The sequence below is a fragment of the Cygnus olor genome, chromosome 5 (genome assembly GCF_009769625.2).
Source record: "Cygnus olor isolate bCygOlo1 chromosome 5, bCygOlo1.pri.v2, whole genome shotgun sequence".
Taxonomy (NCBI): Eukaryota; Metazoa; Chordata; class Aves; order Anseriformes; family Anatidae; genus Cygnus; species Cygnus olor.
The window spans coordinates 63,351,502-63,370,433 of record NC_049173.1 but is presented as its reverse complement, the minus strand read 5'-3'; the positions used below and the strand labels follow the sequence as shown (position 1 = coordinate 63,370,433).

Below are 18,932 nucleotides of genomic sequence, written 5' to 3'. Positions count from 1 at the left end.
CAGCACTTCAATCTTATTCATGTTGTGAGAAAACAGATTTTTTGCCTTCTGAGCTACTGTGCTTGCAAACTCGGAAAGGCAAGAACAGACACTCATTGGTATTGGCTTACAAAATTGGAGTATTTGCTTTCCTAGTGTTACAAAGTTCCTGTTTTAGATATAAAGATTGCTCTCTATTTGAGACCCTATGCACAAAAGGTTGACAATTCTGCCTTTAGTTGGACAGCATATGGGATCTTGTGCATCTCTAACCCCTCTCCTTCTATGAAAGACTTTTCAAACTCCATTTTTAACTTGTTTTGAAGATGAAGGCACATCTGTTTCCAGACAATGTTTTCCTTAGAAGGTGCTGAATAAATCAGTAGATCATCCAATTACCCTAACAAAGTCTTAACAAATCTGTTTAGTGAAACCTCTCTGCGCTGACCCGAGATGCACAACATAAGTGCTAAAAACTGTCAGTAATTATCGAAATCCCCATTTCACCTACGGGTCTACAGGAACATACCAACATCTGTAGGACTACCAGTTAAAGCTACCTGACCCAGGCAGCCTTCTCCAGAGCTTCCAACTTCCCTTCTCTGCCAGAGCAGGGTGTTTTCACCGCCTGTGGCCAAATACAGACCCTGGGACCCTGCAGGTAAGCACTGACTTCTGGCACAAAATGGGGATCCGGATATTTTCACAGGAGATGTGTCCTGAAATCTTGTCAGGAGAAGAAACCCAGACCTCCATTATCTTAGACTAGGTAACCACCCAGTGAGCTCATCTGCAGCTGCCCCCACCTTCTCTAGCCACAGCTTCGGTACAGGCTGAGCCATTGCAAACACCCCCTGGATCAGGCCCTGCAAGCACCACGTGTGGGGCCAAGTCCTAGGGACTGACCTTGGTGGTAGGCTTAGAGACAAACCTGGGCAGCCAAGAGCGCCACAGCAATTGCCTGTCCAAACTAAGGCACATTGACAGGTGATGCAAGAGAGCTTGAAATTACGTTAAAGTGACCTCATTCCCTAGCTAGTTTGACTGTTGCTTCCTCATCTGTTCCCTTAAATATCTGAAGAAATAGTTGGTCACTCAAAACCTTCTTGGATTTGGCCATCGGCATTCCCAGGGCTCTGTTCCCTTTTTAGGGGCATGTTAAGACTTTTGTGTTCCTATCTAAGTAACTACTGTGCCTGTTTTCTATCAGATCTTCTAGTTGTCCTCTGTGTCTCTGAGTTAGATAACAAACAAAAAATTTAATATTAGGGATTAACAACACTGAGAAACTCTGACAGACAGCAGTGAAGCTAAGAGAAAATGGTGCTCACCTTTCTAGCTGGCCTTTTGCAACAGTTCTAGGGGATCCCCAGTTTTGCCCTCATAACAAGGTTCTCTATTGATTTACTTTCCAGTTGGCCCATTATATTATATTTTAGTTATTTATACAGCACTTTCAAGCAAAATACTGGGAAAGGATAACAGAAGGACACAGCAATAAAACAAAGTATAACAATTAGCAATGACAAAGCCATGAGCCAACAACTGGTGGCCTCAAGTGAGTACAAAATATTAGGCTGACATGAAAAGGCATAAAATCTATGGACAAAATGCTTTTAAGAAGTCAGGATAAAAGAGGCATTATAACAAGACATTAAAGGTGCAAAGAGCAACAGATGAACAAAAAAGGAAAATCCAAAATACTGGGTTCAAAAGAAAAAGCATAGTATCCAATTTATACATAGTATTTACAAGGATTAAAAAAAATAAAAATGATCACATGGGAAAATTAAGGAAGAGTCAGTTTCAGTCTGGGTAAATGATTAGGCAAAGGAGTCAGAATTTATCACTAAAATACAAAGATTAAAGTGAAAAGATGTTTCTGACCTAACAAGACATACTGGGACTTGAACATTCAGTTTCTAGATCTGTCACAGACATGCATGACCTTGGTCAAATCACAGGAACACTCAACTCTCATCTTGCAAAATGGAGATGCTAGTGCTTCCTTTCTAATTTACATTTAAATCATGAGGAAGACAGCTGCTTACGTACATCTACATATTAGCACCAGCTGCTGCCCAGGCCTCATTTTAGGTGAAGCGTATGTGGATCAAACACTAAGTGACTAGCTAGGACAGTGAGAAGAGAGCTGAAACATGCCTGGGAAAAGAGAACACTAGGTATACATCCTGCTTTAAATCTGTCCGAACAAAATAAATTAAAAAATAGGATGCTTTAGGAGAATGACACAATGAAAGCAATGGTAATTTAAAAGAAAAAAAAAAAGCACAGACCTCCCAAAAGCAGGCAACGGATCCAGGTACCAACTGGTAAAGAGAGAACTTATAGGATGTTCCCTCCAAGTGAACTTCTACCAGACTTTTGTTTCCTTGGAAGCTACTTTCAGGTGAAGCTAGGGATGATGCGTGACTGCGGTGTTTTATTTATACTGAGACATAACCCTGACATGAACTGACAGGTAACAGAGATGCACGTCTTCATCCTCTACTCCTATCTGAGCACCAGCTCCACTAGCTTCCAGAGCTTAAGGACCCTCCTTCCCCTCTCACAGGTATATCCCTCAATTCAGCAGCAAGCAGCTTCTCTATTTTAATAGATTTTATGAACTTGCTAAAGTACATTCTTTAAATCTGCACAAATCCACCTCCACTCAGCACACCATTAACGTAGCCCTGCTTACTGTAAAGCCTTGCTAGCTATTAAGTAAGATACATTAAAAAAAAAAATCACTAAGGTGGCTCAGGCAGAACAGGTATCAAGCTGCCTGTATTACTTCCAAACTGGCTGACAGTGTTATATGCCAGCACAAATTATCTCTGAGTAGTTCTGCACATCTGCAGTTTTTAGTACCCACTTTCCACACACACCCCCTTCATCCTTATTCCCATTAGGAATAGCCCAGATTCTTTAATTGACAAGAGACTGCCCACAGTTTGACATTTTTATGTTAAACTAACAGTCACATTACTTTTTCATTTTTAAAAGGTACTATTCTTGATCAGCGCCAACACACATATTATTGAGTGCCTTTCAAAGATGGCATTTAAATATTGCTAATGGAATTTCTTTGTAATCAGTCCCAGAGAGTTTAGCTCTACCACACAGCAAAGCCTTCCTAGCATCTGCCATCAACTCAAATAACAGAAGATTCATAACTAACTTTCACTTCAGTTTTTGTAAACATGATAATACAAGAAAGTAACTTTTCAAAAGAAAGCTTGTGAGTGGTGCACTGGTAAATCTCATCTGGAGTTGAGCAGTGTTTGGTGAACCTCTGAAGACTTTTCTGAACATGGCAATTAAAATAACAATTATGCAAGGAACTCAAACACATTTGGATTTGTTCTCCATTGTCAGGCTCCTTCCTTTGTCGACAGAGATAACTCTATTATTAACCTTACCACAGATGCATATTGCAGCACTAACAAAAGTGGTTTTCAGGCTTAGATTCTTTTCCTCTTACTTTTCAAAAATAATCGTATTACCCACTCTTGAAGTTAATATGTTATTGAAATAAATTCTAGACAAGGACAGGTTGGTGGGTTTTATTGTAGAAAACAGCCAACCAGCTTCCTTTAATCTGCTTTTACTGAGAAAGCAATGAAATATTTTTAACACTTCAAAAATCTGTCAGCCTAGTTTGGATTAAAAAAAAAAAAAAAAAAAGAAAGGAAGCTGTTGGCTTTATTTGGGGTAAAATTACTCTAGGGATCACAGACCAACGTAACAGGGCTGGCTGTACCCTCTGCAAAGCAGGGACTTCTACATTTCCCTAGTTAATACTACCCTAGCATAGCTACCTTGATAAATACTAATGAATCAGACCCTCTTTCTATCTGTGCAATGGAATGTAAATTTGGCATCAGTGCAAAACACAAATTTTAAATGCAGGGGCAATTTAAGTTAAACACTGCCTTACAAAGAAGTTTCTGATGGTGCAGTTACTAGAACTATCCTCTTGTAATTGAGACCTGAACCTCAACCTGCATACAGCATGTCTTAACAAAACAGATGAGCTGGCTCTGTCCATGGCTCACACCAGCTACTTCAAGGAAAGGAAAGGAAACTCCTCTTTATGTATTAGAGAAACTTTCTTACAATGCTTTGCAAGCTGTGCTGGCCTGACAATATCCAGCCCTTGAGAAAAGGTAACCCATCCAACCCAACCCTGGGTTTTTATTTCATCTACACTGATGTCTCATCTACTTATTTAATATCATGGACTCAGCAGTATGTTATGCCAATGGATTCCACAGGCCAAAATATCCTTTAAAAGTTTATTGCCTCTTGGTTTCATCAAAACTGAGAATCAATCAACGATTTACATTGGAAGGGACTTTAGAAAATCATCTGGTCCAAATTTCCCATTTTCCAGAACAAGTTAATTCAAAGATCAGTAGGATAAATAAGAGTCCCTAATTTTATGCACTTCTCTCATGACCCCTTAAGGAAATTAGAGGGGGAAAAGGATTTTTGCTCAGGAGTTAGTGGGGCTAGATAGGGCTTTAAACTAGAGTCAAAGGGGGAAAGGGATAAAAGCAGGCACGCCAGTGATAAGCTAAGGGATGGTGTGCTAGAATCAGAGGGTCTGTGTGCTAGTGAGGTCCTTCGGTCTGCTCCACAAGGTGCTGTGTGTAGGGAGCTGCATTTGAAGTGCTTCTATATAAACGCACGCAGTATGAGGAATAAAATAGATGAGCTAGAAGTCTTAGCCCAGTCCCACAGCTATGACATCATCAGCATAAGCGAAACCTGGTGGGATAAGTCCTGTGGCTGGTGTGTTGCAATAGATGGTTACAGGCTCTTCAGGAGGCACAGGCAGGGCAGGTGAGGTGGGGGGGGGTGGCAATGTATGTGAAGCAGGGGCTGGACTGTGTGGAACTTCAAGTTGGTGATGCCAAAGTTGAGAGCCTCTGGGTAAGGATTAAGGGACGAACAAATAAAGGGGATGTCATTGTGGAAGTCTATTACAGACCACCCGGCCAGGACGACAACGCCGATGAATTATTCTTTGTGGAACTAAGAGATGCCTCGAGATCAACTCCCCTTGTCCTCATGGGGGACTTCAACTTGCCAGACGTCAACTGGGATTACCACACGGCCAACACAAGCAAGTCCAGGAGGTTCATAAAGCACCTAGATGATAACTTCTTGGTGCGGGTGCTAAGGGAGCCTACTAGGAAAGGTGCCTTCCTAGATCTGTTGCTGGAGAACAGAGTGGGTCTTGTGTGGGACGTGGCAATTGGCGGCCGTCTTAGTCATAGTGACCATGAAGTGGTTGAGTTTAAAATTTTTGGCGACAGAAGGAAAACTGCCACCAAAACTTCAGCCCTGGATATAGGGAAAGCAGACTTCAGGCTGCTCAGGGAACTAGTCAGCAAGGTCCCCTGGGAAACTACTTTTGAAGGCACTGGCGTCCATCAGTGCTGGTCAGTCTTTAAGCCCTGCCTCCTAAAACCACAGGATCAGGCAATTCCAAAATATCGGAAGTCAGGCAGGTGGGGCAGAAGGCCGGCCTGGCTGACCAGGGATCTTCTACTGGAGCTCAGGCGAAAAAAGAAAACGGGTACGGCTGCTGGAAGGAGGGTCAGGCAACATGGAAGAATACAGGGACACTGTTTGTGTTTGTAGGGAGAAAATTTGTGTGACCAAAGCCCAATTAGAGTTGAAGCTGGTCAAGTCTGTCGGAGACAATAAAAAGATTTTTTTTAGATATGTGAACAGAAAAAGGAGGACCAAAGAAAACATAGGTCCGCTAGTTGATGGGGAAGGTCACCTCACGGACAAGGACATAGGCAAAGCAGAGATGTTTAATGCCTTCTTCGCCTCCGTCTTCAACGCTGATTATGGGCTTTGGGACCCAGGGTGCCCTGAGCTGGAGGACCATGACGGTGGGAATGACAAACTCCCAACCGACCCTGAATGTGTGCGGGATTTGCTGCTCCACCTGGATCCATACAAGTCCATGGGTCCGGATGGGATCCATCCCAGGGTGCTTAAAGAGCTGGCTGACGTCATCACGGGACCTCTCTCAATTATTTTTCAACGGTCTTGGGAATCTGGAGGGGTCCCAGTAGACTGGAAGCTGGTAAATGTTGTACCAATTTTCAAGAAGGGCAAGAAAGAAGACCCTAGCAATTACAGGCCTGTCACTCTCACGTCAGTGCCTGGTAAAATTATGGAGAAGAGGATCCTTGAAGTTATTGAAGCGCACCTGGGGGACAATGCAGTCATTGGTCCCAGCCAACATGGGTTCTTGAGGGGTAGGTCCTGCCTAACAAATTTGATTTCCTTTTATGACAAGATCACCCATCTAGTCGATCAAGGGAAACCAGCTGATGTGATCTTTTTGGACTTCAGCAAAGCTTTTGACACAGTTTCCCATAGGATCCTACTGGACAAAATGTCCAGCATACAGCTAAACAAAAACATCATCCGATGGGTGAGCAATTGGCTGACGGGCAGGGCTCAAAGGGTTGTGGTAAATGGGGCCACATCTGGCTGGCGGATGGTCACTAGTGGGGTCCCTCAAGGCTCCATTTTAGGGCCAGTTCTCTTCAATGTTTTTATAAACAATTTGGACATAGGACTAGAAGGTGTTTTGAGCAAATTTGCTGACGACACCAAAGTTGGAGGAGTTGTGGACTCTGTTGAGGCTGGAAAGGCCTTGCGGAGAGATCTGGACAGATTAGAGAGCTGGGCGATCACCAACCACATGAAGTTTAACAAGAGCAAGTGCTGGGACCTGCACCTGGGACAGGGCAACAAAACTCACTTTTCTTGATAAAGCTGAAGTGGTCTTTTTTGGGTATTTTCCCTTCTTGACCCTGTTTTCTCAGGTCCTCACTCATTTATCCCATACACTACTCCAGGTTCAGTGCAAAATCACTTGCGGGTTTCCAGTTGGAAGTTTTACTACAAGACCCTTTGCTTCCAGCTTTTTAATCTAAGATTCTCCATGTAATACAAGTAAAGAAACTTGCTTTCTGAAAATTGGTGTAGTACTTATGGGAAGTAGTGATATGCTGTTTTATGACAAATTAAACATTTCTGCTATGGAATGTTGTATGCATTTGTTGTTGTTGTTGTTTTGTTAAATAAAAAAGCATGCATCCTTATCTTTGCAAACTAGGGAGATTGGAGTTCATTTTTTGGAAGACCTTTCTGCTTCCTCTCCCTCCTTTTCCAGACTGCAGCACAAGCAGCAATGGCAATGCCTGTGCTGTGCACAAGCACAGGAAGATATGGGTTGGAAGGGTGGGGGAGATCAGAAATATAGCATTAATTTCTATAGGTAGGAAGCTGTGTGTACCTTTCACAGCCCTTTCACCTTTCTAGTACTGATCAGCAGCAGCAACATCAGAGACTGAGAAATGTAACAGCTACATCTCTTGAAAAATCAGCATTCACCTCATTTTTAGGACAAATTCTTAATTTTTTGAAAATTTTAAAAATTCTCCCAGACAAACTTTGTGAAATTTTGAGTAGTATGGCATCCTATCACAGTGCTTTTAAATTCCTGCCAGCAGTCTTAGAAATGCTACAGCTATGAACAAGTTTGTAAACAAAAAAAATTAGGCTCTAGCAAGCCTGAAAATTAAAGACCTTTGGACAGCTTCCTCTGAGTTAAAGAAAATAAAGTAACAAATTGAAATTCAAGTCAAATTTCTTTTATTTGTTAGATGCGTATGGATTTCTTTTCTGGGGAATTAGATGTGTAATTTTATCTTCCTCTGTTGTGCCTGAAAGACTGCAAATTTTCTGTGTTGCCTTTTCAGCAAGGGAAATGCTAGTACCTGAACAGCCACAACTTTACAACTACTGTATCAGGACTGGGGCTTGTCAGACAATCAAAGCTAATGCTAAATCAGGGTTATTCCTCTGGAAAAACCTTCAAATTTCTGTTGTGGAAAGCTAAACACATTTTTGATTTTCCAATGAGTGGGAAATAATCATTTTTTGAAGGAAAGGAATATTTTAATTAGTAAATAAAGTAGGTTTCTATTAGAGATAATGATAATGGGTTGATGTTCTTTCCCTGTTCTAAGTAGCTCCTGCAAACTTACAGTTGAGAAGCTGAGAAGTTCTTTGGTAGGAGTTTCAGAGTATATATTAATAAATAATAAATTTAAGAAAATGTAAATCTTGCTTTTCCATTTGCATAACCAGTGCCATATACTGAAGCGGTAGACATGGGTGTTGCTCCTCAGTAAGCCAATGTACAGATTCCTGGTGCCTGTTTTTCCTCTACTGAGATGCATTCTTTAACCATGTAAAATTGCCTATATTGGGCTGAATGTAACAGACTAATTATTTTAGTATGTCTGGGGAACAGTGTAATCAAAGCAGATTCTATCAGTTGTGCAAGCAGTTATTCCTAGCATTTGTATCCCTGTCATATTTGGGATCTTAAAATACTAGAAAAGCTTGATAACCAAAAAACTGTGTATGAGACTGGAAGACCAAAAAAAGTAATATTAGCCCTGGGTTATCTTTTTGATGATTAATATGGCTTATTTTTTTCGATCTGTCTCCTGCTCCAGAAATGATATTTATTGAAAGGCTTCAATATTGATTCCTGCTGCCCCACTGATCCCAAGTACTAAGGTAATGCCAGGTGTTTGTCCCTGCACCCTGGTGAAAACAGAATTGCTGTCTGCAAGAAAAAGTATGGCCATTTACTTGGAAAATGTGTGGGATCTGGGATTCCCCCATAAGTACTTTGCAAGGCTTGTCAGCTTTCTTACCAAGATCCATCTTCATGCCTAAATCACTTTTATTTATTTATTTAATAGCCACATTCCTAGGTTTAGCCAACCTGCCACTAGCACGGGGGCCAGAACAAGCATTGTTTTCCATGTAAATCTTCTTTGCTAGATTGAAAGACCCTTAAGCACTTTGTCTTTCCTGGCTGCAGAGACAGGTGCATACCCACAAGTGTTTCTTCTGTAGCAAAACCACAGCATTGCAGGTGTGTGGTATTGCAGTGTTTGGGAACCCAGTCCTGGGAAGGTACTTAAGCTCAGATACATGACAGTGCTTATACACATAGCTGACAATGCTTTTACATGTGTTAACTGTAATAACACTAGTCTGAATCTCATTTGCACATTTTTGTGGTACTTACATGCCTGGCTGGACTGGGGGGCCCCATGCAGCTGCAGCTCCTCTTCCTGCTCTTTCATCCAGAAGAGGCCAGCAGCCATGTTGTCAACGCGGAGCTGCTGCTGCAGCCTTGTGGTGGTCTCCTCACTGCTGGTTTCTCTTAATTTAAACCTTCTTCTCTTACCACGTGTGCCTCTAGAGCCCCCATTTTCCGCCATCTGCCTTTTGGGGAAGGAAGTCCAGTCTGGGGGTTGGGTGGGTGTTCCCTCAGCCACCTGGGGGGAGCCCATCCTGCCCCAGCTGCTGCCCGCTCCAGAAGGTTCCACAGAGTGCCTCTGGGCCTGTCAGCGCTTCAGGGGCAGCCAGTGCCTCACTTAGTGCCTGTGACTGAGGGTGCTTCTGGGGCTCTCAAAAAAAAAAAAAAAGTTGGAAACAACACAGTTTTGGAGGGAAAGCATGCTCTCTGCTTTGGTGGGGGTTCAGTCACAGGGTTCACCCCTGGTGCTGTGAGAAGGGCAGTCTCCTGCTGTGGGCTGGAGGAGCGGTGGCTGCTTGCTAACAAAATGGCAGAAATGGCAGGAGGAGATGGCCTGGGCAGTGAGCAGCACCAGGTAAGTGTGTGGAGATCGGCGTAGTGGGAACCAAAAGGACTGCTCTTCGGCCATGGGAGGGTGGAGATGGAGGTGCTGCGGGGTGCTTCTTATCCTAGGACTGGCAGGGCTGCTGAAGGCCAGAAAGGGGGGAAACCTCCTGAGGGCAGTCCCACAGTGATGCTGAAAGTATGGCAGCGTGAAAACATACTCCAGTTCACTGAACCGAGCTAATACCACATCACTTGCTAGCCTATCCTTACTGATTCTTAAATTAAGTTTTCTTTTATGGATTTGTTTTGTTTTGAGGATTTAAAGATTCTTGTCCCTTTCTTTTAGCAATTATCTTTTTGAACTGCAGCTGTGGAGCTGTGCATTTCTCCCCCGGGCTGTGGGGCTCAGGTAATGGCAACAAGCGCCGCACTGTGGGTCAAGGAGCAGGCACAAGAAAGGCTTCCACCTGGCAGAATCATATTTTATTCCGTGGGGAGACAACATTTCTTTGCAAAACACTCCTCTGGCTTTAAAATAATACATAATAACTATAGAATTACCAAATGTCAGGTAAACAAAAAGTTATTAAGGATGACCTTATTAGTTCTATCTGCAATTCGCAGAGCGAGGTAATTGTCAAGTCTCACTGTTATTAGGTTGAAATAATAGTTTTGGGACCATCAACATTAAAATTTCATTATGATGGGACAAAAAGGCTCATGTATAATCAATAGTAAGAATCCATTATTATTGACTTGAAATGAATGAAGCATGAACACATTTGTGCAGATACGAACAGTTAGCAATCTTTTGAATAATAAAGAATTAACACTACACAGATAATGTCATTCTGGGAATTGGACTCGAACTTAAATTGGTACATGTCTCTTTGTTATGAAGTCTGATTCACATCCCTTGGTAACTCCCATTACCCATTAAGCTGTTTCTCAAAATAACGTGTCTACAATTTTGTTTTCTCAGATCTGGTTTGTGAGGGAGGTGGCTGAGCAGGTCAGGGTTGTGGTGGAGTGTGCTTGGTCAGTTGCTGGGTTTGGTGGTACCACTGAGACCATGACTGAACGGGGACGCTGCTGATGCAGTGGCGATGACTGTGCGGGAGCAGGCTGGGAGTGTGCAATAGTTTTCTCCTGTCCTGCCTTGGAGCAGTGCTTTAGCACAGTGGTGTATTGCTGCTTGCATTGCAGCTGCCAGGTTGCAAGAGGTAAGGGATGTTGAATGCCAAATGGAGAAAAGTACAGATCCTCTGGAGTGTGCTGGCTCCTGGAGATGTGGCCAAAGGCACAGACATGGTGTGCAGTGTTACCTTGTCTACTGTACGTGATGTGCTGAGACAAGCTGTTCCCAGCATGTTCTTTTCTGTCACTGTCGGATATGTCACGTTGGTGTTATCGTTAGTCTCTTGTTTTCCATTGAGGAGGTGGACCCAAAGTGCACTTAATGACTTGCCTTTTTTTTTATGTGCTAAGTCTGATGCATTTAATTTTTTTTTTCTAAATGTACTTTGAGTTTCTATAAACTAAGTGCCTTTGAAAGGTGTTATTATAAGGGTATTTTAACCTTGCCTACAGACTAACAACTGCTTCTTAGCATTATCTTCTGGCTCCAGTTCTCTCGTGCTAGTTTGCAGCTGCTAAAATACCGAGAATCATTGGAATTAGCAGTTGACTTTAGACTGATGTTTTACAGGGAAGAAAGTCTGGGTTGCTCTGTGCCTGTCTCTACTACTATAATGAAGAACCTTAGACATGTAGCGTTAGTTTGTGTCATGGAACATCCCTCAGTGCTCCTACTCTAATGCCTTTCAGATTTCCTGGCATGGAGTACTACTGTAGAGTTTTCTGTTCTTTTGTTATGAAGTATCCCCGCTCCAGGTATTGGATGTGCAAACTTACAAAAGCCCTCCACATGCATGCTAACCCAGCCAGAGAGCACCTAGGAACAGTCTCTTCCAGAAAATCTTCCCATTTTCTCTAGTGCTGACTGCCTTCCTTCTGTGGCATGCCCAATTACTGAAGGAAATAAGAGAGTCAACCGATGCCTTAAAAAGAAGAGATCTTGTGGCTTTGGCACTTGACAGGCTTGAGGAGACTTTCTCAGAAATCTGGAAAGTCACTTTTTTTTTTTTTTTTTTTACTTAATGTGAAATGGGAGCAATCATTTTCTTAGTCAGTGGAGAGGGAAGATAATTATTTATTACTTGTATTACAATAGCAGTGAGGACTCGTTGGGCTAAATGCCCAGAAATTGAAAAGTTATTTAAGGAATTAAAAGTGGTTTTTTTTTTTTTTTTTTTTTTTTTTTGAAAGGCACCAATAATAATACTTTAGATGGGAGCCCTGAGAGGGAAATAAGTGGTATATTGCAATAGCACCTGCTTTAATCCATTAGAATGGGTATAATTACGAAAGAAAGAAAGAGAGTGTCATTTCCTTTCAACTTTTACCAACAGTGTTTTTCCTCTTCCCTATATTTAACTTTCAGCTGCTTTTTAGAGGTAAGAGAGGAGAATAATTGAGACACAAAGGACAGTAATCCAGCTGAGCAGCCCATCTGTTCCTGGGAGGAGCATAGGAAGGAAGGAAGGTACCACCAGTAGGGCCTTTAGATTCTGTTCCCTTTGCCTTGCAGTTGGGGAATATAAAAATTGGACCCTGTCCTTGGAGACAGGGAGGTTTATACTGGTTTATTTCCAATACAGCCTTCTTTGAGAAGGGGGCTAGAAGAGGGAAGCCCTTAACATTTACAGAAATGGACAGACAGAGATCAAATGGTCTTAGAGCATGTAAACATATAGTTAATTTGCCTTAGTACTCAAAGCCTGTTTGACAAAGTGATGTACATGCATCCTTTTTCATCATTTGTCCTTGGGAGAGCAGATACAATGGATGGTGAGATGCCCTCAGTGAGAGAGACTGAGGGGAAACATGAAGGATTATGAGAGGTGATGGAAAATTTTTGGCCTGTCAAAAGAGTGAGTCACTTTCTCTTTTTTTTTTTTTGACCCATGATGTAAGATGTTGGTATTTCATTTACCTGTCTGAGGTGAGAGATAAGGAACATACAAGTGTTTTAAACTTAAAAAAATATGAAAATAGAGGCAATTCTTATGACTTATTTTGGGCTGTACCTCATTTTTGAAGCTGTTCTTAAACTTTTTTTTTTTAAGCAAGAGATATATGCAGGGCACATGAAAACATTTAAAAGGTTCTAAAGAGCACATGCCACAAACAATAAGTTGTTCAGAACAGCACTAACAATGAATATAACTGAGGATATATAAATCTAGGGAGAAGGAAACCTTTTTTTTTTCTCATCTTGTCAAACCTGCTGATTTATAAAATGGAGGAGTTGCCAGAAAAATCATCAAAGTATGCCCACGAATTATACTGTAGTTTAAAAATGCAATACTATTGTATTCACAACACAGAGTATTCATCACAGATACAGCTCCATAATTATAATTATTAAACATAAATCCTCCAAACCAAATTTGCTACTTCATTAGATTAAATGATCACTGCAGAGTTTGTCTACCTAGAAGAATCCTATTTTTCTCCCGCTGAGTTGCCTTAACCTGCTTTTCATTTTAGTGCTAAAACTAATTTCACATAATCCATTTCAAAGCTGATTTTTCTAGCATAATGAAGTTTTCAGTTAAGTTGTAATTTTAAACCCAAAGTCTTTAATTTTCATATTTAAAAGTAGGAAACAGTTTTAAGTCTTATCTCTTGTGCTTCCTCTGAGTGTTTACTTCCCTGCTATGCCATTTGATCCCTGTTGACTTCTCTGTGTGTTTGCATTTGTATGCAAAAGTTCTTCTTGTACCATTATCAAGAACAGGTAATATATGGGAAGAGTCTTACTTGAATTCTTTTAATGGGCAAAATATTTCAGTTCTGTCTTTCTCGTAATCTATTTCAGAAACTTTGAGGCATTCAAATGATAAAGATATAGTGTCTTCCATAAAAAGCAACACTTCAAGTAAAAGCATTTACTTATAGGTTGTAATTGTTTTTTAAGTCATATTTATAGGGGGTAAATGCAATGCAATTTACAATAGTTTAAACCAACCATGAGAATGCTTCATGCTCGTAAACTGAGTTTCACTTCACTGTAACACTAAACTGTTACGAATACCCAGGAGACAATGAATTTGCACACATACCTTTTAAAACCTGGGTTTTCTTCCCTTTTTTTGTATACATGGAAACTACTACTTTGCTGAATTGCTACCTCATGTCTTTGGCCTTGTTTTTATTCCTGTAGCATACCTGTGCTCAAATAATTGCAAGTGTAGGGAAAGTCTAATTTTATTTTTTCTTTCTTACCAACTGGAGAGCACATAATATTGCTGAAGAGATACAAAGAGAAGTTTTGATTATATTAAGGTAAGAGAATGTCTGAACTCAACAGAAACGCTTCTTGTATGACCCCTCCACTAATGCAGTGCTTTGGATTAGAGAGAAGGATTTATTTATTTATTTATTTATTTATTTATTTTTAAAAAGCAGTAATCTACTTACAGAACTGTTGGTACTGTTATTTCTTATTTTGTATAGAAGCCAGTATAGTGACAGAAACTGTAAGTTGTTATTTCTTGGTGGTTTATTTTTATTAGATGAGGGAAAAAAGTCTGCATGTTTTAGCATCCTTCATATTTAAAACAAACAACGACCTTCGTTACCTTCCCTCCAACTGATGAGTCCAACCAATGAGTCCCTCCAACCAATGAGTCCAAGTTCAGACAAAAAAAATGAGTTTGTCCAGCTGACTCGTGGAATACAATTTACAGAAATTGATCTTTTTTATTAAAACGAGATGAGGCAATTGTATCAATTCAGACTGAGTCTGTGAAAACAGTTCTAAAAATTTTGTAGTCACTCAGATCAAATTGGCAAGAGCTGCCATGTTCAATGTTCTTCAAAACAAGAGGTGTGAGCCATTGAGAAATGGAAGTCCAGTCTTCAAAAACAAATCTGTTTGATTCTGTGAGTGCAAAAAGCATCTTAAAAATTTAACTTCTGTTTCTATGTCACTTTTTGACTCAAAAAGTGTTTTTGAACTTCAGAAAGACTGTGAAGTTTACTGAATTTTGAGTGGTGGTAGGAAGATTCTGATGAGAAATGTGTTATGCTTATATCAGCTTCCAAAATCTTCAGTCATTGTTTAAACTTGTTCTGGTCTTTGATCTGGCAGATGGACTGGAAGTTTTTTGTCATATGATAATTTAATATTTTTTCTAAATTTCTGCCACTGCGAAGATTTTGTGAGAAAATTCTCTCTCATCTGGCTCCTTTCCCATCCCTTCTCAGAGAAGGCAGGTGAATGAGAGACCTTGACTTCAGTGGGACCTAGATTTGACCTTCAAAAACGTGGGATGGAGGGAGGAGAGGAAGTTCCAACACTGAGTTCTACAGAGCATTTTGATCACAGAGAATCTTGTTAGCCAAGCCACAGTTTTGTTTTGTTCTGTTTTTTACTATTACAGGCTTGTCTTACCTAAAACTGTGTAGAGAATGCTGTAGCAACTTAGAAGAGGGGGTCTCTCAAATACTGTAGTTGTTTACATCCCCTAGTTACAATTAACTGAAAAATGATTGTGCTTGCTGTAGGCAACTATTTTCCCTGTGATGTTTGAACTTCCATTATGGCATTTGTTATATCATGTAATATAAAGAGTTCTTTGTAATCACAGTTTGACAGACAGCTTTAGCTTCTGCCTCGATTTTATTTCATGATGCACTGTGTGATTTTACTGTTCTTGAGCAGCCGTCTTTTTAGGTAATATGTGAATGCCACATGTAAAAATGAATTCAAATTTGTACCTGTGTATTTTCATATTTGTCATACTCGTATATCAGAGGTATAATTGCACATGTACTTGACTGAAAGCCTGTCTAAATATCTTAACAGCTGCACCGTCTCAAGTTGGTTTAACAAAGTCTTTGGTTCTTTAATTCCCACTTTAATGTTAACAGAACTGAAAACTTTTAGAATGGGATTCATCTCACTTATTATACAGATCAAGAATCTAAGTGCCTAGACTAAGCTACTTTCCTGGCTCTCATTGTGGGTATGCAAAAATACTGCTAGATTTGTCCCACTTATCTCAGAAACCTTGACCTACTGACTCCTCTCCAGTGCTCGTCGGGAGGGAATGATGACCCTTATGTTAAACACATCAGTGTTAAATTTAAACATAAACATCTAGCTTCTGTTCTTTCACCTCACCAGTTAAAATAACATTTTCCGAAGATGTAGACTCCATATTCAAATTTCACTGTTTTTTCAGAGATGGTAACATAAAAACAAATACTGTTTTCTACTGTAGATCAGAGAACTGTTGAGGGCAGGAAATATACTGGCAATGAGAATTTCAGTTCTTCCCATAAGCACTGCATGAATGTCACGCAGAGAAATACCTGACTGGGACTTGAGCAGTCTTGCACCCCTGACTGGGACTTGAGCAGCCTTTATGAACTGGTACAAAATCTTGTATGGAGAACTACTAGATAAAGTCACCATGACATACATAGCTGCAATATTCCTGCAGGAGCAAAAAAGACCAATAAATCCACTATACTTGTGCTTCCCTTCGAAAAAAAGGATTTATGTGAAAATGAGGAAGCTCATTAAAAAGAAACTAAAAGGGGGACAGCCAAGGGAATTAAATCCTTGCATGCAGCCTATATGCCACTCAATAACAATATATTGGAAGCACAGGGACAATACATAATGACTGCGTGTAAAGGTTTGAGAAAGGATGGAAAGTGTTTAGGGTAACTAAACATTCGGGCAAGAAAGGTTGCTAGAAGAAAAATAAAAAAAAAAAAAGAATTGTCCTTTAAAAATCAAGTCCAAATTGAGAAAATAGAAATCAAAAAGTTCTTGTGAATTTTGAACTAGGATGTCATGGACTAAAAAGAGTTTAAGCTAATGTGTCCTCCAAACATTAGGAAGAGGTCTGCTGAAGTTGTTCAGAGTGGTATGGACAGGAGGTGACTAAAAGGAATTGCAGTTAGACCCTATGCTGAGTGTCTGGGTATTGCAGTGGCACATAACATGCAGTAGATGAGGAACATGGCAAATAATCCATTCCACATTTAAAATGGGAGGCTCTGAGGTGATTTTCTTGACTCAGGAGAAGAATTGGCTTGCCCTGGAGCTTGTGTATTGTGGAGAGATCACCAAGTTCTGGTGGTCACTGAAGTCGTTTCTAGCATGACCGAGCACTCAGGGTGGGGTGGTTTTGTGGTTCTTTGTTTTGGTTTGGTTTTCTAGTGAAAGGAAAAAGAATACTGGTTTTGAGAGCTTCTTGTTGGATTTTTGTGTGTGTGTTTTATCTACTCAGTTCCCCAGGAAATCGACTCCTCTGATTATAAATTCTACTTGAGCAAGCGAGTGTGAGTGGTTTGTTTTCTAGGCGAGGAAGATTCCCATTTACCAAAATTAGTGTCATTTGGAGTTAGCTGATGTTTATCCGTGCTTGGCCATCTCTAGAGACTGCTGCACAGCAAAGGGTGTATTTTGTATTTTAATCTTTAAAGCATTAAGGAGTTAATTCCTCCACTGAGCACAAGTATAAATAAAACATTCTATCAGTAGAATCCTTTAAATCCTGAAGTTCTCCAAGTTGCCTCTAGTATTCAGGTTTGGTTCGTAGTATTTTTTGCTCATCCAGATCTATTGGACTGGGTTCACATTGTGTTTTTCCCCCATTTGCAGGAAAATATGTTTTTTCCACTTGTCGCTTTGCTTTTGCTGATTGCCCTCTGCTCTTCAAAGCATTCGTGAGTGAGGCCTGATGGGGCTTTTAGGACTGATACCTCTGTGCTGACAGTGAGTGAGCAGTTCTTGTATTCAATAGCATGTGTTTGGTTTTGCAATCTGTCTTTGTTCCCATAGAACCAACTGTTTAGTCAGCTCTGTCCATTAATGGCAGACCACCTTGTATCATATTTATTTTAAAAACCATGGGAATATTGTTAACCAAAATAGCAAAATTGGAATACATTCAATCCAAAGAGATTTTTCTCCTCTGCATTCAAGGCATCAAAATTATTCTTCCATCAAAACATAACAATTGTTATGAATGATATCATAATACTGTGAACTGCTTAAGAGCTTCCACTTTAAAACTGTAATGGGCCATGCAGACAGAAGGGGAAAAAAAGGCTAAAAGCATAAATTGAAGATAATCAATGTGAATAGACCTTACCCATTGTGCAGTTTGAATAGGATAAGCACACATTATCTGGCATAATTGGTTCATGTGATTTTCTAATTGAAGAGAAGAAGTAATTAGAGCCTAATTGAACCAAAGTAACACAATGTCTGTCAGCATTTCTCCTTCTACCACACATTATATTATTACCTGTCATCTTTTACTTTAGTGGGACTAAAAAAAAGAGGGGAAAAAACAGTATAAAACATTTTGGAGTTTTCCTAGCCAAAGCAAAGGTACAGAAAAAAGACACTAAATAAAAACAAGTAAGACCGTGAGTAACTATATACATCCATGTGCTTCTAAACTAGGAGCGTTCCATTTGCCTCATTAAGAAATAAATTGCATTTTGTAAGATGATGTTATAAATTCAGTCTTATTCAATCTTAGGAAGAAGAATATTTACATCATATTTCATTTGACTTGGCTCTGTACTTTCCACTTTCTCTTTCTAAATGAAGAGTTTTGCAGTGAAAAAGATATGGTTGCTGTTTTTAGCAAAATGATGGAGAACACCTTTGCAGACTTCTGCTGGATTTTTATATGGAAAAAAAATCCAAAAATTGCCTGACATGAGATGCAGTCACTGCCGATGCAGAAAAGAGATTGTACTCAGCAGTGGTCTGTGAGACTCCTTGAATAGAATGAGAGGATGTTGCAGGATATCCTCCACCTCTTGGGAACAGAAGCATGCTTTGTGGCTTTTTATTTCCAAGGGCAGAGAAAGGTCTGTGGTGGAGTGGTTATTTCCCTCTACCCACAAAACTTTGGGTGTAACTTGAAAACAAATTTCCTCAAGACAAGATTCAGTTATCCTTATTAAGGGTAGGTGATTTCTTAATGTAATAGGAGGCTACATTAAGTAAAGATGGAAGAACATTGTGGGCAGAGGAATTGTAACTCACCCCTGCTTCCCATTTTATTATTACATATTTCCTATTGTCATTGCCAGTAGAGCAGAATAGTGAAAATCAGAGGTCAGTCCTTTTAGAGGT

The 18,932-nt window shown here is 40.2% G+C and overlaps 2 long non-coding RNA genes across 3 annotated transcripts in view; one reads left to right on the top strand and one right to left on the bottom strand.

Moving 5' to 3' along the window:
* The window catches only part of LOC121071074, a 34,088-nt gene extending 24,070 nt beyond the window's left edge, over positions 1–10,018 (bottom strand). For both annotated transcript variants that reach the window (XR_005820364.1, XR_005820363.1), the window contains exon 1: positions 9,131–10,018. This is a non-coding gene — a long non-coding RNA (uncharacterized LOC121071074). The remainder of the gene's footprint in view (positions 1–9,130) is intronic.
* Positions 9,333–12,290, top strand: LOC121071075. The gene is made up of 3 exons (XR_005820365.1): positions 9,333–9,719; positions 10,038–10,100; positions 12,195–12,290. It is a non-coding gene; the product is annotated as an uncharacterized LOC121071075 (long non-coding RNA).
* Positions 12,291–18,932: the final 6,642 nt, after the last annotated feature.